This window comes from Sminthopsis crassicaudata, chromosome 1 (assembly GCF_048593235.1).
Source record: "Sminthopsis crassicaudata isolate SCR6 chromosome 1, ASM4859323v1, whole genome shotgun sequence".
In the NCBI taxonomy this organism is placed as follows: Eukaryota; Metazoa; Chordata; class Mammalia; order Dasyuromorphia; family Dasyuridae; genus Sminthopsis; species Sminthopsis crassicaudata.
In genome coordinates this window covers 384,388,577-384,414,579 of record NC_133617.1, presented here as the reverse complement: position 1 = coordinate 384,414,579, position 26,003 = coordinate 384,388,577, and positions in this window count along the sequence as shown.

Sequence of the window (26,003 nt, the reverse complement as noted above, 5' to 3'; positions counted from 1 at the left end):
CCTTTAGAGGAGATCATAAGACGCTGTGCCACAGTGGGCACAAATACCTTTTATAGCCAGGCTATGGTGCAGACTTCCCAAGATCCCAACATGGGAAGACAGTGTCCCTTTTGGCAAGGGACTTCCAGAGAGACTCATCAATGCTTTCAATGTGGTAAAGTAGGGCATCTGAAAGCTCAATGTTGGCATAGAGACAGAGGGAGAAAACAGGTTGGGAGAACAAGACCCAAAACCCCATGTCCAAAATGCAACAGAGGACTCCATTGGGTCTCAGAGTGTAGACTGATTCAGGGAAAGGGGATGAGGGGCCCAGCTCCAGGGCCCCAGGCAAAAAACACTTAGGGCATGATGGCAGCCGATGCCACACCCAGAGAGTGCCTCCAAGTCCAATACCCAGACATGACCAATCAGCCAGGAAGCCATCTGATGGGAGAAAGGGATTACACAATCAATCAGCCAGGAAGCAGCATGATGGGAGAAAGGGACTACAATTAGGGAGGATAGAGTTGTATGCAGCTGGGACGAGATACCCCTTGGAGAGGTGAAATCTGTTCCTCTCCAGCCTATGGATCCCTTGCCTCCAGGCACAGTAGGCTTGACAATTTTGCCTCCTGAGAGTACTTACAAGACAGTATTCCTTCATACACTGATGTGGGAAACTGGGGACTGTGTAGATAACATCCCAGTCACTAACACAGGTAGACAACGTGTGACTTATCAACTAGGGGAAGTAGTAGCATTGGGCATATTGATACAGATCCCTAATAAGCAATTTGGTGACAGTCACCCACATTCTGACTCCAAGCAGCAAAACCCAGGAATATACTGGACAGCAGCTGTGACAGCTGACCGACCTATGCTTACCATCTATATAAATGGCATACCATTAGAAGGACTGGTGGACACAGGTGAAGATTACGCGGTCATTAAAGGTGCCAACTGGCCCAGTCATTGGCCAAAGAATAAGGCAGACACCTACAATAGCAGCTGAAGTTAGTGCTACCCCTTTAAGATGGATATTTGAAGGTGAAACAGGAGTTTTTACTCCTTTTATAGTTGAAAAAATCCCCATCAATCTGCGGGGAAGAGACATTTTATAACAATTAGGGTTAAAAATGAGTACTTTGGTTTTTTAGGCAGGGCTGCTGTTGAAGGCCTGCCACCACTTTCACCTGTTCCTATCCAATGGAAAACTGATACACCAGTGTGGATAGAACAGTGGCTGTTAGGTAGCGATAAAATTCAGGCCTTAGTAGACATAGTACAGGAACAGCTTGACCAAGGACACTTACAACCTTCTCTAAGTCCTTGGAATTCCCCAGTATTTGTTGTAAAAAAGAAATCTGGAAAATGGAGGATATTGACTGATTTAAGAAAGGTAAATGAACAGATGGAAACTATGGGAACTCTTCAACCTGGACTTACTTCTCAGTTGCCTAGAGAATGGCCTCTGTTTCTATTCTATCCCTTAGATAAGGAGGATATGAAAAGATTTGCCTTTTCAGTGCCCAGCATTAACTTAGCTGAGCCTTATAAAAGATATGAATGGATATGAATATAAAAGATATGAAAACAGCCCTACTATGTGTCAAATGTATGTTGCTGCTGCTCTTACTCCAGTAAGAAAAGCAATTACAAAAGTAATGTTATTACATTACATGGATGATATATTGGGATGTGCACCTGAGGAATAAATGTTAGAAGCATGTCTACAAAAACCCATAGAAACACTAAGGAATTATAAATTGCACATAGCTTCAGAAAAGATTCAAAGACATGATCCTTTTCAATATTTAGGATATGAAGTATATCCTAAGGTGCTTACAGTACAAAAACTCTCCTTAAGAACAGAGAAGCTAAACACCTCAAATGACTTCCAGAAATTCATAGGAGATATCCAATGGATGCATCCCATGCTAGGCTTGACTACCTGTCAATTGCAACCATTATATGACATTTTAAGGGGAGACAGTGCTTTAAATTCACCACACCAGCTTACAAAAGAAGCTCAAGAGGCTTTGAAACAAGTTGAACTGGCTTTATCCAATGTGGTTGAAAGAGTCACTCAAAAACCCTTGGAAATATCAGTTTTTGCTACACAAGAGGCACCCACAGCAGTCCTTCATCAAGGAGACAGTGTGATAGAGTGGGTGAACCTCCCAGCACAACCAGAACAAAGCCTTATTCCTTATCCAGTGCTTGTGGCTAGAATTTTATTAAAGGCCACTAAGCACGCAGTACAATTATCTGGGATAAGACCTGACAAGATATACATCTTTTATACTAATGCACAAGTTAATGTGTGCTGTGAAACCATCCCAGAGTGGCAAATTTTATTAGCCATGGCTCCAAATTTTACACACGGGTCTCCATTAAAGATATCCAGACTGTTACATAATTGGCGATGGATTCTTGAAGAAAAGATTTCTAAAGTTCCTCTTCAAGGACCAACTATCTTTACAGATGCATTCAAACATAATATTTGTGCTGTATACTCTCGTGACTTAACTATAAAGAGAGTAATCAGAACTCCTTTTCAGTCCACTCAACAGAATGAGTTGTATGCAATCATTCTAGTTCTTGCTTATTATCTGGAAGACATAAATATAATATCTTATTCGGCCTATTCAGTAGGTATGGTACAAAGAATTGCCACAGCCCAAATAAGATTTATAGCCTCCAATATATATCAGCTCTTTAAGGAACGTCAAGAGCAAGTGAGAAAGCATCCAGGTAAGATTTATATTTTGCATGTCCACTCCCATAGTGGACTTCCAGGTCCTATTTTTGATGGTAATTCAAAGGCAGATAGCCTTCTAACCATGTTGGCCAGTACTCCTTTATTTCAAGAAGCACAAGAATCTCATTTTAAATATTATCAGGCTACCCGAGCTTTACATTTACAATTTGGAATAATAAGAGAAGAAGCTAGGAGCATAGAAAAAGCCTGTATAGCTTGCCTTCTTTTCCATGCTCCTACACTCCTTCCAGGGAAGAACCCTCATGGTTTGAGACCTAATGAAATTTGGCAAATGGATGTGACCCATTATAAATCTTTTGGTCATCTATCTTTTATCCATATCATGGTAGACACCTTTTCAGGATTCACTTTTGCAATGCCAGCAGCAAAAGAGACAGCCCAAGTGGTCTCTGAATTTCTTATACAAGCATTTGCAATTATGGGTGTGCCACAAGCAATAAAAACCTACAATAGACCTGCATATACTTCTAAACATTTTGCACACTTTTGTGCACAGTATAAGATTTTACATACTACTGGCATACCTTTTAATCCTCAAGGGCAGGCAATAGTAGAGAGAAGAAACAGAGATATTAAGACACTCCTCCAAAAACAAAAGAAAGGGGGAGCCATGTGTAACCCTAGAGAACTTCTAAATTTAGTTTTCTATACCATTAATTTTTTAATTTTTGACAAAGATGCACTGGTTCTGGCAGACAGGTTTTATAACCCACCAGAAGGACAGGGTCCAGTGTGAGCAACTCCACTGTCTTTAGATAATTGCCAGGTGATGTGGAGAGACCCAGAAAGTGGTGAATGGAAGGGACCAGATAGGTTAACTGCTTGGGGAAGAGGGTTTGCTTGTATCTCCACAGATGGAGAAGGAATCAGATGGGTGCCAACGAGCCGTATTCGCCTTGTCCATCGGAGAGAGACGGAGCAGACCCTTGAAACGAAGGAGAAGACCCAAGACGCATCAGGTGGTTCCATTGCTGACTGTGCCTACCACTGAAAGAACCTGGCAGTTATGGCGTTTGACTCATGGACATCAAAAATTGTTGGACTTGAAAATCCTTAGAATCATTGGATTTTCTGAGACATGATAAGACTATTGTAGGACTTGAAAGCTCTCAGGAATCATTGGATTCTCTGAGGCATCATAAGACTGTTTCAGGACTTCAAAAACTTGTGGGGATCATTGGATTCCTTAACATATAAAAAGACTGATGCAGGACTTCAAAAACTTATGGGGATCATTGGATTCCTTAACATATAAAAAGACTGATGCAGGACTTCAAAAACTTGTGGGGATCATTGGATTCCTTAACATATAAAAAGACTGATGCAGGACTTCAAAAACTTGTGGGGATCATTGGATTCCTTAACATATAAAAAGACTGATGCAGGACTTCAAAAACTTGTGGGGATCATTGGATTCCCTAACATATAAAAAGACTTTTGCAGGACTTCAAAAACTTGTGGGGATCATTGGATTCCCTGACACGTGAAGCAATGGACAATAGATTGGTTTTGGACTATCTCTTGGTTGCTGAAGAAGGCATATGTGTGACTGATGTTTACATACCCTCCTTCTAGGACTTCTGGAAATCTTTTACAAGACCATGTTGATTTATATTGTTTGTTATATCACTACTTGCATGTACAATTCCTGTTTGTTACACCACATCGAGCCTGCACTGACTGTGGGGAGAGTCATCACTAATAGCCTCTGCGTTATTGCTGTGTGCTTGTATAATACCTCCCATGCTGATGGGTTTGTGCATACTTGTCTCTAATAAGACCCTTATTAGGTTAGATCCTTATTATCTCCCTTCAATCCAGAAACCCCCTAGCAATCCCTACTTCCCTTTGGTGCTTTTCATCTCTCTTCCTGAGATGTCAGGGAGGGCGTGATTATCTCCTTTTTAGTGCTTTCATCTCCCCTCCTGAGAAGTCGGGGGGGGGGCATGATCACCTCCTTTTTGGGGTTTTCACCTCCCTGAAAAGTCAGGGATGGTGCGGCCATTTGTGGTCTAAAACAAAAGAAAGCGGGAGATGTAAAAGGCTAGAACTGAGCAATGCACTAACTGCCAATTGGACAGTTCCCTATTAATTTGTTTGAAGGTTGACCCTCCCCAGCTATTCTGTGCTGACTTGATTGGTGGGACAAAGAGGGGGAAGTGATGTGTGTGGGTGGAGTAGGAGGAGGAAATTGAGGCATTTTCTCCTGGTGGTTGAGAGAGAAAGGTGGTGTGGAGATTACTAGATCTAATCCCCTGATGGCGAGCTCAAGAGAACAAGAATAAAGACTTTTGATTAGCCTGACTCTGTCTGATTTCTGGGAAGACAAGAGTTCCAGCATTTGTATTCCTATACATAATAGGAGTTATTGACTGATCCACTGCTGTACAACGCTGTTTGAAGAGTACTGCTCTTTATTTAAAAGACACAGAACAATTTGTTGACTCAACTCAATTATTGAGTGTATCCCATGCAGTTCTTAAAACATACTAATGAACTCTTGATATAAAGCTATAACACAGACCGTGCTCTTGAGGAGCTTATAATCCAGTGGAGGAAAAGATAGGAAAGGTAGCAAGGTGCAATGAATAGAAGCAGCAAAATGGCACAGTGGATGGGAAATTAGACTTTGAATCAAGAAGACCAATGATGAAGTCCTCAGTAATTGAGAGCAGTTGGCAAAGGGGACTGGAGCATTGTTGAAATTACTCCCTCTGATAGGCACGGAGAGGCATTGATGGGAATGGGTTTAGCCTTGTGGTCCCACCTTCTGGTAAAGGCTGTGGGTAGCCCCATCTTGTTGTGTCCAGTCAAGAAATCCAAGTTATATTAAACCATAAGGTTAAATTTCTCCTATAAATCTGTCCATGGCTCACACCATCTTTGCTAAATCCCTCTTGGGGTTTTAGCCCATTACAGTCCTCTGCCTTGTGGGGTTTTTTCCTTCACCCCACCTTGCATACCTCATGGTGTCTCCTTTCATCCTCCAACATGCCTCATAAATGGCTTTCTCCTTAAGGTAATTAACTCTTTTAAGGTGCTGAACTCCTCTATAAATTTAGTCTGCCAGCTAAGGGCATGATCCAACTTCATAGATATTTCCTTTCGCCTGGTTAATTTTAAGTTCCACTAAGGAGCTTCTCTTCTCCATTGTTAATTATTAAAAACCCTTTCCTTGCTCTCTCCTAACTCCATTTTATATTTATTATTATAGGTGTCTATTGTATCTCTTCATTTTGTCTGTAACCTCCTCTCCTAAATAATCCTGTCTTTTGACAAAGAGAATGGTCTTTGTGAATTCTTCACATGACCAAACTCCAACATTCGATGCCTATGAATAACAACCATACCACCAGGATTCAAATTCTACCTCAGATACCTGTGTGACTTTGGGCAAGACCCTCAAAACACTTTCTGCCTCAGTTTCCATAAGCTGATGAAAATAATTTTGACTGCTTTATCCCCAGTCCCTATGATGTTCTTATTCTGAGGTTTAACTGACCAAAAGTCTTCCTTGCCCCAGGTTCCAGATTCTATAGCACAGTTAGAATTAAACTTCTTGACTCCCTGCCTTCCTCATTCCTTATTAGACAATCCAGAGAACAGCCTCAGTGATCTAGACTCTCCTGATAACTTGATCTCTCAACGACAAACCATCTCCGCTACTGTCATGTCAGCTTTTGGTGTAGACATTCTATATAATTTGAATCCTGACTTGGCTCTGGGCCTTGGATGGGAATGAGCACCCAGCTTCACATCTGAGCCACTAGGCAGGCACGGGGCTACAGACAATGGAGACTTATGCTGCTCCTGGCTAGCATTTGTTCTCCTCCTATGCCTACTATTTCTGCGGGATAATATTCCTCTTCGATTACACCTGCCCCAGGTAGCTCAATGGATGGAATGCCAAACCTGGAATCAGAAAGATTCATTTTCCTGAATTCAAATCTGACACTACTTACTAGCTGTTCATTTGTTTAGCTGTTTGCCTCAGTTTCCTCATCTGTAAAATATGCTGGAGAAGGAAATAACAAACTCCTCCAGAATATTTGCCAAGAAAACCCCAAATGGGATCACAAAGAGGCAGACACAAATGTAATAATTGAAGAGCAGCAGAACCCTTTTTATGCCTTAGTTTCCTCATCAGCAAAATGGGCAGGGGTAGATTCAAAAGCTTTCCCCAGTCCTAAATCTATGATTGAGAAAATATCAAAATAACTATGATATGATATAGAGTGAGCAAGGAAAAGGTTTCTGAGAAATCTGAGAAGGGAGAGGTCACAGGATCACAGATTTAGAATTGGAAGGGAACTTCAAAGTTAGCTGGCTCTCCCTCCCTTTTTATAGCTGAAGGAAACTGAGATAATAGAGCATCATTCCTTCCCTGTAGCAGACTCTTCTGGATAGAGCCTAAGGCTCTTACTGATCAGTACTGAGGGCTGTAGAGAAGTGGTGAGAATGAATATGATATAACCTTGCTCTACCTCTTGGAAAACAGCCAGGATCACATAGAGAGAGCCCCAATGAGCCGCCTATCACAAAAACCAAGCACTTTCTATATGAGTGCTTCTGAAGGAGGGGATCAATAGCTCTCCCTCTTTTGCCCTCCCATTAGACCTGAGACTATCTATCCTGTAGGTTCATGATTGCCCGTGGGAAAGAGAATTAAGTGGGTTATTCTACTACTTACTCAGAGGGAGCCATCTGAATACCTTAACAGGCATTAAACTATGGGGAACTGACTTTGACTATATTGCAACCCTGGAAAATTGCATTCTTTGGAGGCTACTTTGAATTTTAACAGGAAAAAACTGCCAGTGAGTGAAAGCAGAAAATACTGTTCTTACTCAATCCATAAATAGTTATCAGGCAGGGAGTCCTAGCCATCTACCTAGTTATCTCCTATGTCTAACAATTAAATCAATGAGTACCTTAAATTTCTCAGAAATTATTTTATATTACTATATTTTGTTATATATTTATATATACATATATAAAGTATACTTATATTACCTATTTAAATATTATAGTATCTACCTTATAGTAAATAACATAAAAACAAATGGGTAAGGATTTCTGTTCAAGATAATATTAAAGAGGACATTTTATATCCAAAGGGAAATATAATTTTATTATATGTATATTACTTTTTTTTAACTGGAAAAGAAAAAGCCTCTGAACATATTTGTATATGCAAAGCACAACTTATTGAGTGATATCAGAATTGGCAATTTCTTCCATTCATTGAACAACCATTTATTAAGTGCTTTTTTAATACACATGGGAGAAACCAAAAAGATGAAGATTGTATATTGCTCAAACTATGACATGTAGTTGGCTAGGTAGTGCATTGACTTAATCCATTAGTACATATAAGTTGGACAGACACTGCAGAAGAGCAGTGGGCTAAGCCCAGAATTGAGAAAAAAGGAGTAGGTTGGATCACATTTTGGAAACTGAGCAATAACCTTCAATGATCCCAGCTAATAATTTCTACCACCAAAGTACATCTTACAAATAGCAGTGTTTTCTTAGTGATGATATATAGTTGCAAATCTTGAAACGCTATCCTCTTAAGAGATTCAAAATTACAGGGTGTGGAAAGGGTGATGGAAAGACACATAATGGAGTATAACCAGGCTTCAACTTATTAACAATAATGATATGTACACTAAAAAACACATAAAAGATATGGCCAAGGATATATATGACTCAAAAAAAAAAAAAAAAGGTCAAGCAAGTACTGAGAATGAGTAATAACAGATGGACACACCAAATGTTGGATTTATTTTAATGAAATTTTAAAAGACACATAAGAAAGTTTGGGGCAGTAGGTGGCTAATTTGGGGCAGTTAGAGTGCTGGGCCAAGAGTCAAGAACACCTGAGTTCAAATCCAGCCTCAGATATTTAATAGTGATTCTGGGCAAGTCACTTTATCCTAATTACCTTAGTTTTCTCACCTATAAAATGAACTGGAGAAGGAAATTACAAACCACTCCAATATTTTCCATGAAAATCCCAAATGGGGTTATGAAATGTCGGACACCATTGAAACACCTAGAAAACAACAAATAAAAGTGTGTCCAGAGCATTGATAAGTCTGCTGTGAGGGATTATCAAAGTGATAGACAATAGTAGCATAAGATAAGAAAGCTTGAATGGGTCACTATCTACTCTATTGACAATATGGACACTAATGAGATTATGGATTTGTCAATGGATTGTTGAGACAGGTTCAAAGCATTGCTAGGTGCTAGGGAAGTTAAAAATATAATTAAGACAATTTCTGCCCCTAAGGAACTTAAACTCTTGAAGGAAAATAGGACATTTATTCAAATAGTTGCTACATAATTTTATAATAATGTTGAATAGAATGCAATAAATGAGATGCAAGGTATGATGTAAATTCTAAGGAAATCAAGTGAAATTTCTAAATTTCTACTGGGGAGAATTAATTCACAAGCATTTATTAAACTCCTATTGTATATCAGACATTGTGGTTCAAGGGAATACAAAAAGAATGAAAGAATCTCTACTCCCAAAGAACTTATGTTTCAATAGGATAGAAGACAAGTACCTATGTGGAACAAATATAATGAAAATGAATACAAGGTCATTAATAAAGGGAGTAGCATTTGCTAGGATCAGGAAAATCTTCCTATAGAAAGTGGTAGTATATGAGCTATGACTTTTTTTCTGTTTTTATTCTTTTAGATTTAATATTCTACTAAATGCTGTACAAATATCTTTTTAATAACTGAATAGGACAGTCAATCTTCAACATTCATATGTTTATTTTTTGCAAATTTAAGTATTCATGTGATTTTACTAATTACTTCATTTTCATTTTTTCATTTTAATATTATTTTATTTTTCTAATTATATGTAAAGATAGTTTTCAACATTTGTTGTTTTAAGATTTTGAGTTCCAATTTTTCCCCTCCCTCCCTTACTCCTGCCCTTCTCAAGTTATTGACACTACAAAAAAAAAAAAAAAACTTCTCAAAAAAGCAGGTCATCTGATACAGATTATACATCTATAATCATTTAAACATATTAGTCATGTTAGAAAAGATTAGAACAAAAGGGAAAAATCCATGAGAAAGAAAACAACAATAACAACAACAAAAAATATGAAAATAGGATGCTTTGATCTGCATTCAGTTTCCATAGTTCTTTCTCGGGATGGGGATGGCATTTTCTGTCCAAAGCCTGTTGGAATTGCCTTGCTGAGAGAGCTAAGTCTATCATAATTGATCATCACATAATCTTGTTGTTGTTGTACACAATGTTCTCGTAGTTCTGCTCACTTCACTCAGCATCATTTTGTGTAAATATTCCCAGGCTTTTCTGAAATCAGCCTGCTCATCATTTCTTATAGAACAATAATTTTCCATAACATTCATATACCACAATTTATTCAGCCATTCTCCAATTGATGGGCTTCCACTCAGTTTCCAGTTTCTTGCCACTACAAAAACAGTTGCTACAAACATTTTTGCACATGTGAGTCCCTTTCTCTCCTTTATGATCTCTTTGGGATATAGATGCAGTAGAGACACTGCTGGATCAAAGGGTATGCACAGTTTGATCCCTTTGGGTATAACTCTGGATTGATTAGCTATGTTTTGAAGGAAAAGAGAGATTCTAGAAAGCAAGAGGGAGAAGGGAGAATATTCCAGGCATGACAGTCAGTGTAAATGCATGGACACTGGAAATTGGATGCTATGAAAGAAAGGGGAAAAAGACAATTTGATTGGATGTAGAGTACAAGTAAAGAAATTATGTACCAAGAGACTGGAAAGCTAGATTGCTGTCAGGTTATGAAAGGCTTTAGAAAAGCTAAACAGAGCAAAAGATAGATAGTAAAGATCGCATTGGGGAGCCAAAGGGCAGGGAGCAGTTTGTCTCTTTTGGAGTAAAGAAGACAGCTGAAAAAGCAATGAGAAAGAAGATATTGATGGAAGTGGCAGGGATGGTCATGGTGGCTGCCCTTAGCTGCCCTTGCATTAGATTTGTAATTCCCATTTTACTGAAGTAACTAAAGGAAAGAGAAGTTACATCTATCATCCATGAAAGATCTGGAAATATTTCTGGCTCCAAGAAAATTGGACCTGCTGTTTCTAGCTAGCACTGGTGATCTAGAGCTGCCTCAAGAGTCTAAGATCTCAGTAATATCATGGAAGGAGGGTAGGGAGGAATGGAAGGAGGGGAGACTTGAGAGTGGGCCAAAGCAGAGGAAAGGAGGGCCCTTGCACAATTTGGCCTCCTTCCAATTATCTGCAACCTGACAAGTACAGGCTGGCTGAATTTAGGAGCACACACATCACTCTATGTTCTCTTTTCTTTTATGTGATTTTAATTCCTCCAGGGAGTGAAGATAGATAACCTTTCAATAATCTGGGATTCCAATAAAAATAAATACTCTTTTTAGAAGTACACAGTGTTTGAGAAGATTTTCCAATGAAGTAGACTTTAAAGATTTGTATTATTACTCATCTCCGTGTTTGCCTTGAAGGTGCTGAGGGAAGAAATATTAATAGAATGAAAGGTCACCAGTACATGAGAGTTGTTTTTGGTTAAACATATTTGACGTCTTAGATTCTGCATTGAAAGCTTAAATATTAAAGAATTTATGACATTTTGAGGCAGGTATAATTAAAATTTAACATGGGTAACAAGGAGATTCCAAAAGAATATAGATCAGTATATCAACACTTAGAAGCCAATCAGCAAATATAGCATAAAAGTATAAAACTCTCTCTCTGTCTTTTTCTCTCTGTCTCTGTCATTCTCTCTCTGTTTGTCTGTCTGTCTCTCTCTTTCTCCCTCCCTTCGTTTCCTCCTCTCCCTCTCTTCTTCTCTTTCTCCCTCCCTTCATTTCCTCCTTCTCTCTCTCTCTTTTTCTCTTCCTTCCTCCCTTCCCTCTCTCCTTTCCCACTTTCATTATAAACTGTCTTTTTGGTGCCTCTTTTTCTTCTCTTGATTTTTCCCCCTTCACTCTCAACTCCTCCACTTACTGTCCTTATACTTGAAGGGTAGGCACTAGTTCACATAATAGGGTATAAATATGAGTTATTTTTGTTATCCTAAAAATGAAAGCTTTCCTTAACAAGAGAATAATGAAAACCTATATGCTACTAATCCACTTTATGCTCTTAATGGATTTTAAAAACACTATATAAACCTTGTTATTATGTAAGCTCTTAAAGCCTGCTTTAAAAAAAAAAAAAAAGATGTGCCCGAATCTCATTTGAATTTCCTAATTTGTGATTAAGATCCAGCTCTAGATTTTTCCTCTGTTCCATCCAAGTTCCCTTAAACAGGCAGGAAAGACACTTTTCCCTTGCAGTGATCTCTGTGGTACTGCCCTCTTGTGGTTCTTAAACTTTTGTATCTAAAGGTGTTTATTTATTTATTTTGTTTTTTTTGTTGTTTTTTTCCTTATAGATCAAATGAAAATATTTTGATGTTTTAAAAACTAAATGGAGATGATACCAGAATTGATGGTAAATATGTTATGTCTTAACCCAAATCCATAGCAAAATCATAGATTCCTAAAGATGGAAATAACTTCAGAGGTGAATTTTGGATTTGTAATATCTACCATTGCTCTTTCAGCTGTTCTCTTTATATTAAATGAGGCAAATGACACTGTCCCAGGCTTTAGCTTCCTTCCCCTTCTCTGTTTTCTTTCTCCTTTGCTCTGTGTCTCATTCCTATTTCTCCTCCTTTTTTTCCCCTTCTGCTATGTAACCTCCCTGCTTAGTCCTAAAATCATTGCTTATAAGCAACCCATTACCAAAATGGGAATTCCCTCTACCCAGTGGGTAGATAAGTGGGTATCCAGTATCTCTGCTTTAAGGGGCCAGTAACTAAAACTTCGTTGAGAGGCAATTCATTCCATTTTTGGACATCTCTGCTTATCAGAGCTATCTATTTCTCAAATCGAGCTGTAATTTGCCTAGTTTTCTCCTTTGGGAACCACTAGTATGAGTTGAATCTCTGTTCCCTAGAACAAATTTTCAGAAATTTGAGGGCAGTTTCCTTTCTCTTATCCCTTTCCTCATACAACCCCACACCCTTGTGTCTCAGGATTTTACTTTTATTTGCTCAGTATCCTACACCTATTTTGTCGAGTTTAATCTCACCAATTTGGTCACACTTTTTTGGATGATAGAAGATTGAAATTGTCCCCTTTTAACTTTTGGAAGAGAAAAATTCACAATATTGAAGTTATTGATGCTGCAAAGCACCCTGAGGGAGAATCAGGCAGTGCCATGTACAGACAAGTCAAACTATAGCCACTTCAGCCACCTCCTACCTCCCTTCTTGATGGAGACCTCGCAGGACCCTAAACCCCAAAAGTCCATGTGAACTCAAGAGCCCTGGGAATAGCAGTGTCCCCCAAATCCCTCTCCACCATCCAGTCCTGTTCCTATAGGATTCATCCACAGAGCTGACCTTGTGGAGGCAGGAGCCTTCCCAGCTTCTAAAAATAGAGAGAACAAAGTTCTCACCAGCAAAGTCCTTAGCACTGTCAAATATTCCATGGATATGATTTTTATCAATGGATATAACATTAAAGAAGAGATATTATCATGTGTCTTGCCTAGGCACCCTAAGAACCATTTTCTTTCTGCCTAATTTGAAGCAAAACTTTCTCTTATAATGTATCATCTCCTCCCATTCACAACTTGAGAGCAAAGATTGACTTACTTTTCTATTTCCATCTGTGGTACTTGGCATAGTACTTAAAACAAAATAAATGTTTAACCAATGATTTATTTATATGGATTTTTTCTTTTATTTTTTGAGATCTAATCCAGCCCATTCTTTCATCATCATTGTAAGGAACTCCTGATATGGAAACTCCCTTCAATGATAGAGATTGGCAATTCCTCTGTAATTTAATAGTCTTAGAGAATTGCTTGGGGCACTGAGATTTGTGGCCACACAATCAGTATGGCGGGATCAAATGCCAGGTCATAGTCACTATGCTGTTTTTACTACAATTAAAGAAAAATGTTAAATATATTAGTATGTTCATAAATGTGTAAACAGACATCTATGTCTACTGTCACAGAATACTACTGTGCCCCTAGAGATCTTAATCCTAATTTTCTCAAGGGGAAAAAGAGGAAAAAGTATCAAAAATAGCAATGATGTCAAATTATAAGAGAATAGGAAAATAGAATGCAAAGAGTCAAAAGGTCTTGTCATGTGGGCTATCTCTGATACAACCATAAATGAGTTAGAGAAAAGGACCAAGATACAAAAATAAAGATGGTAGTAGATACTAGTTCTTTATTCCAAAGAGATAAAACACAAAATGTAAAATGATTTATATATACAAAAATATTTATAACAACTCTTTCAGTAGTGACAAAAAATTGGAAACCATTAAATTGGTGGGGGAGACAGAATTGGAGAGTGAGCTAAATCTATGCAGAGAGAACATAGAATGCTATGTCTATTCTACTGCTGGAACAGAACTGGTGAATTCTACTTTCCTATCAACTTTGTGTTGAGTGTAAGGTTTTGAATCTAGGTGACTAAAGGAATAGTAAGATATTGTTATTAGTAGTAAGGAAATTTAGAGGAAGGAATTATTGAAGAAGAAGATGATGAGTCCTATTTTGGACATGTTCAGTTGAGATGCCTCAATTTGAGTTTTCTCAATTGTTTTCAAGCCATGAACTCCATCTGTACTTTTCTTGGCAGACATACTAGATTGGTTTGCCATTTCCTTCTCCAGCTTATTTTACAGATGAGGAAATTAAGACAAACAGGGTTAAGTGACTTGCCCAGAACCACACAGCTAGTTCATGTCTGAGACCAGATTTGAAATCAGGAAGATGATTTTTCCTGATTCCCAGCCTAGAATTCTATGCACTATGCACCACTTAGCTATCCCATTCTGGTTTCTATTTTTCCAAATTTATTTTTATTCTATTATTCTCATTCATTTTATATGATGGAAATTCAGAGAAAATGACCCTGGGACAAATTTGTACATGCAACTCCTGTCCCAAAGCCAATTGGATGAGATTACCTGTTCTAAAGAGTCCCCAAAGGAGACTGGACCTGAAAAATTGCAAAGAGGGTTTGACTGAGAACTGATTGGAGCATCTGTCTTATCCAGTAGGAAGGAGCTCTAAATAAATTGACTTTGGGACAGGGGTTACACACAAAGGAGATATAAACAAAGATAAAGGAGATAACAGAGAGAAGTCACTAGTAGTAGTTCCCCCCTGTTGTTTGAACCCTTTGTTTTTATTTTTTTAAGCTTTTTGTTTTTCAAAATATATTCATAGATAATTTTCAACATTCACCCTTGCAAAACCTTATGTTCCAATTTTTTTTCTCCCTCCTTTCCCCCCCCACTCCCTCCTTTAGACATCAAATAATCCAATATATATTAAACATGTGCAATTCTTATACATACATACATATATATATATATATTTCCACAATTACCATGCTACACAAGAAAAATCAGATCAAAAGGGAAAAAATTAGGGAAAAAACAAAAAATAAGCAAACAACAACAACAAAAGTGAAAATACTATGTTATGATCCATATTCAGTCCCTACAGTCCAGTTTCTGGATGCAGATGGCTCTCTCCATCCATCACAAAACCTTTGGAACTAACTGGTCTGACTCACCTTATTGATGAAAAGAGCCATGTCCATCAGAATTGATTATCATATAATATTGCTGTTACTGTGTACAATGATCTCCTGGTTCTACTCACTTCACTCAGCATCAGTTCATGAAAGTCTCTCCAGGCCTTTCTGAAATCATCCTCCTAATTGTTTCTTTTATTATTATTATTATTGTAGCTTTTATTTACAAGACATATGCATGGGTAATTTTTCAGCACTGAACCTTGCAAAACCTTCTGTTCCCACTTTTTCCTTCCTTCCTCCCACTCCCTCCCTCAGATGGCAGGTAATCCAATACATGTTAAATATGTTAAAGTATATGTTAAATACAATATATGTATACATATCCATACAGTTATTTTTCTGTACAAGAAGAATAAGGTTTTGAAATAATGTAAAATTAACCTATGAAGGAAATAAAAAATGCAGACGGACAAAAATAGAGGGATTGGGAATTCTATGTGGTGGTTCACACTCATCTCCCAGAGTTCTTTCACTGGGTGTAGCTGGTTCAGTTCATTACTGCTCTATTGGAACTGATTTGGTTCATCTCATTGTTAAAGATGGCCACGTCCATCAGAATTGATCATCATATAGTATTGTTATTGAAGTATACAACGATCTCCTGGTTCTGCTCATTTCTCTCAGCTTCAGTTCATGTAAGTCTCTCCAGGCCTTTCTGAAATCCTACTGCTGGTTATGAAATAACATTCCAGAAGCATTCATATACCACAATTTATTCAGCCATTTTCCAACTGATGGGCATCCATTCAGTTTTCAGTTTCTTGCCACTACAAAAAGGGCTGCCACAAACCTTTTTTTTGCACATGTGGGATCCTTCCTTTATGATCTCTTTGGGATATAAGCCCAGTAGTAGCACTACTGGATCAAAGGGTATGCTTATTTTGATAGCCCTGTGGGCTTAGTCAGGAAAGACTTCTTATGAAAGCTAGTATTTTAACTGAGATTTGAAGTAAACTTTGTTTACTTCAAGAAAGCTGGGAGAGAAAGCTGGGCATGAAGGAAAGTCAATGAAGGAAGAGTTGGGAGAGTGTGAGGAAGGAGTAGTGAGAGAGCCAGACCCACCCTTCAGAAACATCACTTTCCTGCTTTTAAATGAAGAAATATCAGAATGATTTGTGGCTTTGTGAGCTTCAGTAGGTGGGGAGAGCAGGCTGCCAGAGCATACATGAGAGTTCAGGTCAAGACCAGAGTTTGTAGTCTAGAAGTCGGAAAGAGTGATTTACCTAATTTAGATTAGCTGAAATGCCAATTCATGTGGGAACTAATGCAGATTTTAGAAGTTAAATTGGTGGGATATTTTGTAGAAACTCTTTCAAGATTGACATGACTCTTCCCAGAGTTCAAAGAGGCATGTGAGAGAATGTGTCCATAAGGTGTTGGGGTGGGGAGGAGGAGAATGGTTGTATTTCTACTGTTGCCATAGTTTCTCAGTAAATATCATAAAAACTTATTGATGTTAATTATTTAAAATGATCCTGGGGAAATTGCTTAATTTTATTCCTTTACCAATGATATAAGAAAGAGACATTCAATGACAATTGAGAATGGGGAAAACATACCCAAGTAGGAATTCAATCTGATAGCATTAGAGAAAAGCAACCCCCAACTTCTCAGGGGGTAATCCTGAAACCTTGAGAGATTCATTCCTGTTTGGAGAGCTGACTTGTTAGTACAAATGGGAATTGGGATAAATATCACCAGAATTATATTAAAACTACACTATAATCTATTTTCTTTTATTCTTAATGTGTCAAATATTACTGTACAGATAGATAAAACAATAACTTTTTGTCACTGAATAAAAGTTTTGAGATGTAAGTTCATCTTTCCATAGATCCATCAAAGATATCTTTAGTCCAGATCAAATAGAAGAAAGGACAATGGGGTTGCTATATGGCCCCAGTCTATCCTCATGAGACTTATTTTCTGAGACATCTTGTTAGTTTGAGATCTCCTTATTCCATCTAGTTTTGAGATGGTGAGAATTTGGTGAGGTGATATCTATTAAAATTGCTCCTAAATATTTGTGAGTCAATGCTATGAAAGAGCAGTTGTAGGCAATAGTTTGTAAAGATAATCTCATTTCAGTAATTAATTGATTGGATACTCAAGGACATTTTGTGGTTTGTTATTGAAATGTGTGAATTTTTCATCTGTTACTTAAAAAGGACTTCAAGCTTTTGCAAATTAATTCTTGGACTTGATAATGTCTTTCTAAATATCCAGTAGGAACTATTGCACCCTGCAGCATTACATGGCACATTTTCTACCTTTTCTTTGTAAAAACCTTCATTGATTTATAAATGTGGATTCCTTAAGAATCAATTTTTTAAAAAATTACTAGTAGGAATGAGGGTATCTAGAGAGGGTAACTCTATTATATCTCTATTATAAACGCCTCTGTTTCTGCAAACAAATCTGCATGACATCTATTTGTTCTATACTTCTTTGTTAATATGTTTTTGGTGGAGTTCATGTGGATGTTGCCCACAGAGAATCTTTAGCAGACTCTCTGCTAGAAGTGTTCCACGTTCCAGTCTTAGTTTTCATTGCAGGCATTTCATAAACTTCATGCTAAAAGATTTTCAGTTACATTTGACTTTTGTGTATATTATATCCCCTCCAAAAAAATGTGAGCTCATTGAGAGTAGGGACTTTTAATTTTGTGTTCATATGTCCAGCTAGAGCAGTGTCTTGTACATGTTGTTAAGTATTTTTTTTTTAAGTCATGTCCAACTCTCTGTGACCCCCTTTGGAATTTTCTTGGCAGAAATACTGGTATGTCTTAACATTTCCTTTTCCAGCTCATTTTACAGACCAGGAACTGAGGCAAACAGGGTTAAGTGACATTTGCCCAGAACCCATCATCAAGCCTAGCATTCTATCCCCTGCACCAGCTAGCTGCCCCTGTCTTATAGGTAGGCATTTAATAAATGTTTGTTGAATTGAATTATTCTACCTGAAGGAAGAAGAAGGATTTTGTGGCAGTAAGAATGCAAAACAAAGGCAGGAATACAGAATAGAAGAAGTTGGGCTGAAATCAGGATCTCCTTTAACCCTTTCTGGTCTTGGTCTAAGTTAAAATTTATCTTGGCAACGAGGAGCATTATAGGAGTACTTTAACGTCCCAGTTCCAAACTGCTCTTCTGCAATTTTGCAAAGAATAATCCCTGGCCTGTTTTAAAGTAATGCAGAATAATTACCAGGTGACATTTCAGGGGTTGCAGGGAAATTTCTAACCTCTAGACAGAAAGGGAAGAGGATTAGGTAACCAGACCAGAGAGAGGGATACAAAGAGGAAAGGCACTTCAAAGGAGAGTTAATCTTAGCCTGAAGGCTTCTGCTGAGGGTATTAGCTCTGAAAATACTTAGCTGCCTTGGGGACAGATGATAGCAGAGAGCAAAGCTAAAGGGACTGCATAGGAAAACACCAGCAGATGGTAGCAGAGAGCAATTTAACCGCAAAACCCAGAAGATGTGTCCAGCAAGAGGCAGTGTTGCAGAATATAACAGCACCCTAACTCCATGGAGACTGAATAACCCGTCATTCTGCAGTATCAAAAGTATGAGAGTTATCCCAAAATTTGACCCTGGCCAAAAGTGTTCCTGAATATTTTTCTTGTCATTTATCTTGGGCTCTGTAATTAAATGTCTTTCGTTTTCAACGTGGGGCTGGTTGGGGAAAGTAGCATATCAATGGGAAACATGAGCTCTGGTTTTGAGTGGATACTGACCTACATTTACAATGTGGCTTGAACCCAGAAATGCTTTCAAAGGTCCATGCTCGTGCATGCACATGTGAACCTCTCCGCTTTGAAGGTGCTTTTTGTCCCAACTTGTCCCAATAGAGAAGAAGCAAAACATAAATAGTTCTCTCTTCCCTCTGGTATCTATAGCATTTGCTGTCTACTTCCAAGCAATGGAATTATCCTTTTCTTATTTATCTTCTTCCACTGATCGTAGTTTAAAAACAAGAAAACAAAAACAATACAACTACAGCTGTCTTGACCATTTTTTTCTGACACTAGTTTTTTAAAGTTTGCGACATTATCTCAATTTTAGCCCCACTTTTACAAGACTAACTACATTTTCTTCCTCCCCCTCCCCTTCTCTCTTTCCCCCAGGTTTCTCAGATACACTGAGGAGATAGCAGCAAATTCTCTTGCTTGTTGTTAGCTTGAACCCCCACTAACTATATTCTCCTCGTTTAGGAAACCCCTGCTTCCATTTAACCACTTAACATCAGACAGATTTTATAAAGGAATATTTGATCCAAAAAATATAATGTACACGAATGTTTAATCCAAAAATATAAGAACAAAGTACAGACATTTCCCCAAATACCTCATAGGCATAATTGCCCCTACACCACTCTGGTTTCACAATTTAGCCCAGTTTTTACATAGTCCCAACAAGTTCATGTTCAAATGCAACATCCTTGTTGGCTTCTGCTTGACTAGCATTCTAGGTGCTTGCTTTTGGGCTGGATGCAGCAGGTGACCTGGATCGCTAAACTCCCAAATCCTTATGGCTTGATTCCCTCAGACAGTTCTGAGACTTTATTCTCTGAATAAATGAATAAAAGACCAAGAACCCAGGACTATTTCTCTGATGGGGTCGAGGAAACATAAAGCCTGGGCAAAGAGGGGAAAGGAGACCTCCATGGCTTTTTCCCTTTAAAGCCTGGTTATCTCTAGAAAGCATTTTAATAAAGGGATCATTTTCAACCCTCAGACATAAATGCAGCAAAAAACCTAGGTTGTTTTGAAGATGCTGAGAGTTCCAGTTATGTAGCCAATGGGAAAAAAAACCCTCTTCCCAGTCATGAGATAGGATAACACAGAACTTCTGCACATTGTCTAGTCTTCCTGATTTTTCCAGAAGCAAGTCCCACCTGGAAGAGCCATCTTAGCAAAGCTGTGCTGTCTGCCCAAGTGCTAGCCCCCATGACACTCTACCCAAATTGAGGAATTGGCCATTCTTAGCAAACAGACAGAGGATGCATTCTGAACAGATTATCCCTGTTCCCCATCCAGAACTTTGATGTCTCTAGGGTAGCACAAGCATTGTCTTTTGTTTCTCTAATACTACACAGTCAAGAATCTTAAAATAGTTAATATAACATAATCTTATAGAGTTCCACATGCACAGCTGAAAAATCACAATTATCCCTATACACAAAGTTTTGCAGATTCAACCAATAAGAAATATTTTACAAATATTACTGATTACATAGTGCTTAACCATATGCCTGACTTGTGCTCAAATGACTTTCTTCAATACAAAAGCAAAAAAGAAAGAAAGAAAGAAAGAAGGAAGGAAGGAAGAAAAGAATAAAGGGAGAGAAGGAAGAAAAAAGGAAAGAAGGGATAATAGAAAGAAGGAAGAAGGAAAAATATGATGAAAGGGAGGAAGAAAAAGAAGGAAGGAAGGAATGTTTGCAGGTTCATAATTCTTTTGTATTCATTTTTTATTTTGTGCCTTTCCTCTTTTGAACATATTCTTTTGAGACTATTCTGGTGCAATAGAAAGAATCCTGAACTAGATGCAGTAGAAAGAAAGAACCTAGATCTGATTTCTGTCTCTGACCCTTACTAGCTAAGCTAGAATGTCAGTCAGTCAACAAGTATTTATTAAGCACTTACTATGTGCAAGATATTGTGACTGGGAATACAAAGAAAAGTAAAACCCAAACCCAGATAATTGTATATCTGAGATAAAGACAATGTGAATGGAAGGTCATTTTGGAAGGAAGGCACCAGTAATAATGGGACCAGGAGGACTGCAAAGGGTTTTTTGCAGAATGTTGGATTTGAGGGAAGTCAGAAGGCAGAGATGAGGAGAGAGACCATTGCCGGCATGGAGAGAAGGCACAGGCACTGATGAAATGGAGTATGAAGATAGAGAAAAGCCAGTGTCTTCGACTCACTATGTGGAGGGAAATAAAGTGTAAGAAGACTTTGTTATGAGGGGCTTTAAAAGATAAACAGAGGATTTTATATTTGATTCTGATGCTTAGAAGTAGCTACTGAAATTTATCGATAAGGATGACATGATCCAACTTGTGCTTTAATAAATAAGAATGACTTTTTCAGCTGAATAGAAAATAGAGGAGAATGGGGAGAAGCTTAAGATAGGAAGACTAAGCCTCAGACTATTGCAATGGCCAGTGTGATGATAGTCTCAGTTATGTGGCTGGGTGAACACAGAGATTTGTAGCAACTCTTTTGTAAAGATAGCAACAAGCAAGACTTGGGAACAGATTGGTCACTTGGAGTGAGGAGGGGGGAAGAACTGAGGATGACACTAAGCCTGTGGCCCTGGGTTCTCCAGAGGAAGGTTGACAGTTTGGAAGAGGAAAGACAGCAATAGGCAAGTCATATAATCTCTTTGATTCAGTTTCTTCATCTATAAAAATAAGGATAGGTGTATTGTGATAAGCAAATGATATAAAGTTGGCAAAACAAAATGTGATACCAGCTCTTGTTATTCTTTTTTTTTTCCTGAGGCAATTGGGGTTAAATGACTTGCCCAGGGTCACACAGATAGGAAATGTGAAGTGTCTGAGGCCAAATTTGAACTCTCAGTCCTCCTAACTTCAGGGCTGGTGCTCTATCCACTGCACCACTACCTGGCCTTTGTTATTGTTTTAAAATTTATTATCAAAGTATTTCCTGTTTGCTTTCTTTAGCTCTTTCCTCTTTTTCTTCCTCAATGAAACTGTGCACAATTGCCTGATCAGCTACTATACTCCAGAGGCAACTAGGTGGTGAAGTGGATAGAGCTCCAAGCCTAGAATCAGGAAGACCTGACATTAAACACAGCCTTAGATGTTTACTAACTGTGTGAGCCTGGGCAAATCACTTAATCCCGTTGTCCTCAGTCTCCTTTGTCCAATGAACTGGAAAAGGAATGGCAAGCCAGTCCAGTGTTTTTGCCAAGAGGACCCCAAATGAGATCACCAAAAGTCACACATGACTGAAAAAAAAAAAGCTCTCCAAACCCCTGGGAATAGTAATGACTTTATTTTTTTTAATAATAAACTTTTATTTTTGAAATATATGCAAAGATAGTTTTCAACATTCATCTTTATAAAACATTGTGTACAAATTTTTCTTCCTTCTTTTCTCCCCTCCCTCCCTTAGACAGCAAGTAATTCAATGAATGTTAAACCTGTGCAATTCTTCTATACATACTTCCACATTTGTCATGCTGCATAAGAAAAATCAGATCAAAAAAGGAAAAATGAGAAAGGAAACAAAAAACAAGCAAACAGCAACAAAAAAGGTGAAACAAGATGACTTTTTCAGAAATCCTAAGGAGCCCTCAGCCTTGCCATGCACTCCTGACGCTATACCATTAAAGAACATCTTTTGTGCTCTCTTATATGTGACACTTCCCTCCCCTATCCCCTTATATGTGACACCTCCCTCCCCTATCCCCTTAAAGTATGAGTTCCTTAACAGTTTTTTCTAGTTCTTGGCACATAGTAAGGAATAAATTCATTTTCATTCATAGTTAACTCATGGGAACACAGGATCAAAGACTTAGAACCAAAACCGACCTTCAAGACCAATTTCTTAGAAGTAACTACAGTACAGGCCAGCTAAGTGACTTGCCTGAGCCCACATAGCTAATCAATAACTAAGGTGACATTTGAATTTAGCTCTTGCAGGTACAAATCCATGGCTGTCTCTTCTACCCCATGCTGACTCACTTGCTCTGAACTAGTCTAAGTTGGGGAATGAGGAAAGGTGCAAGCAAATCACAAACCCTGACCAAGATAAACACACTGGAGTTCATCCCCCATTTGTTGATCCCTCAGAAGAAAGAAAACAAAAGCAAATCACAGTTCTGCCCCCTCCACTCTTACCCATCACATGCTCTATATTCTCTCAGGACATTCATGCTGAAACTCACAATTCACTCCAACCCCCCAACTTTCAGTAAAACTTCTTGGCATTCATGTGAGCTCTTTCAAACCTTCCTTGTATCCCCTTCTTCCACATTGTCTGGGATAGAACTCTTTTGTGGTGGTCTATATTTGTGAGTCTGATCTGGGGCATTATTTTGATCTATCTCCGAGGTACAGGTAAAGCTCATCTTTAGAACAGCTGATCCTGGAATTCTATACTGGAAATGTGGGTCTTAGTGGATACCATCTGATGTTGCCCTGGGAAACTTCCCCTGGAGGGGAGTGATGCTGTGAAGGCTGTGTAGGGCTTATGTGATAGCACAGGGAGGGGAGTTAAATAAGTCAGAAAAGGAAGAAGGAAGAATATGGTGATGTATCAGCAGGAGCAGGAATAGAGTAAGGTGATTAGAACATTATGGGGCTGGGAGATTGAAAGGGATACAGGGATTGCTGTTTGCATGGGAGAATTCCTACAACTCCCGAAACTACAGAGTCAGAAAAGAAAAGGAAAAAATGATTATAGTTCCACAGATTTATTTAAGAAAGTAGAAAAGTATACAGATTGATAATTTAACTTTTAGGCTGCCATGTACACCGCACCCTAGGTACCCACTTTCAGAAATAGTGGGTGCCATGATTCAGAGGATGTGTCATATAGTGGCTGACCCTCTATTAGGGTTAAGTTTAGGGTTAGAGGGATTACTGAGGAAGTGTTTTGTTCTGGGAAGGTGGAAAGTTGGGGGAGGAGTGGAGAAGGAGAAGGCAGACAAATGGTAGGATGGAATAGGAAGCTGAAGCAAACTGTAGTGTGTAGAATTAACTGTTAGATAGAGTGAGCTAAGTGGGCTTCTTCACAAATATTTAGCCACGAATGAACTAGCTTGAGTCCTAGAGAGGGAGCTCCAAAGATGAATGAATTCACTTCACCAGAAACTGGGGTACATATTCAGGAAGGTGATGGTAGAGATATCTAGGTCTCAGGTCTAGTATGAAGGGTGTTAGTAGAAAAGAAAAAGCAGGTCAGCGGGGACAGGGAGATGGCTGGATAAAAAGATGGCTGGATGGATGAGATGTGGAGCATAGATACTCAGTGCCACAAAATGCCCATTATCACAGTTCCACCTCTCACTCCCTCCCCCTCATTTCTTCCCTTCTTCAGAAAACTATATCTGCCTTTTGGAGGGAGGATTTGAAATATCTTACATATTTTTAAAAATCCCAATACTGAAAAAAACCTTTAAATTTAGTATTTTGTTCTAAAAATAAGGACTTTGAAGCCCAAATGCACATCTCGCTACAATTACCGACTTTCCTACTGTGTAATACTCCTTTCTAGACACAGGGTAGTTTAAAACTTGGCTAACACACCATCAATCTGCCAAGATAGTCATTTTGGACTATACATTTATTTTGTATATATTTTGCATTTACTTACCTATGAACACAGTATTTTTCCCCATAAAACTCCTTATTGGTTTTGTTCAGTTATGATCTTTTTTGTTTTGTTTTGTTTTTTCTCTGAGGCTGGGGTTAAGTGACTTGCCCAGGGTCATACAGCTAGGAAGTGTTAAGAGACCAGATTTGAACTCAGGTCCTCCTGAATGCAGGGCTGGTGCTCTATCCACTGCACCACCTAGCTGCCCCCTTTTGTTTTGTTTTTTGGCAGATATTAAAGTGATTTGCCATTTCCTTCTCTAGCTGATTTTACAGGTGAGGAAACTGAATCAAATAGAGTTAAGTGACTTGCCCAGATTCACACAGCTAGTAAGTGTCTGAGACAAGATTTGAATTCAGAAAGATGAGTTTTTCTACTTTCAGGCTGGTACTCTATCTGTTGTGGAATCTAACTGCCCAAATTCCTTATAGGCAAGGAATTTGTCATTTTGTCTTTGTATCCTTAAAGCTACCCAGCACACAGTAGGTGTTTAATAAATTCTTGTTGAATTGATGAATTTAATTCCTGATGCCCTAAATATTTACCCAGGGAACTCTAATCAATAGCCCCTTCCCCAGTCACCAGCAAAAACTATGAATTTTTTTTCCCTTTCTCCAAGATTAGAAATACCTGCAACTCTCCCAACCTTGAGCACTGGCTGATCAAAAGATCACTCTTGACAAAAAAACCTTTATGATCTAAGTTCTGCCTGGACCCTCCTCTTCTTGCTGCTGATATTCCAGATATGTTTTCTCACTGAAGAGTGTTCCAGCTTCTCAGTCACCATCATCACATTCAGTTCTTGATGCAATCTCCCAGCTGTTTGTTGTTCCTCACTGCTCCCTGAAGAGATATGACTTCTAGGCTCCTTTTATTTCTCATTAGTATCCAGGTTGATTTGCTTTGTTCAGAACAACATAGTAAAGCTAATTATTAAATCTGGAAAATGATTGTTTTATTAAGTTAAATATTACCCATATTGGGCTATCATTGAGGACAGTGGTTTTGAAAGTTCCCCTCACCCCTCACAAGTGTCAGTGAACTAGGTTTATCGTTTAGCACCCCAGACCTGAGGGAACGGAAAGAAAGCCTGGTCTAGTCAGGCTTAAAAAAAAGAAGAAGAAAAGATACACCCTTTACAAAAACCTTTCTTCCCCAAGTAGATGTTTTGTAATTTTACAGTGTGGAGTTTGAATTC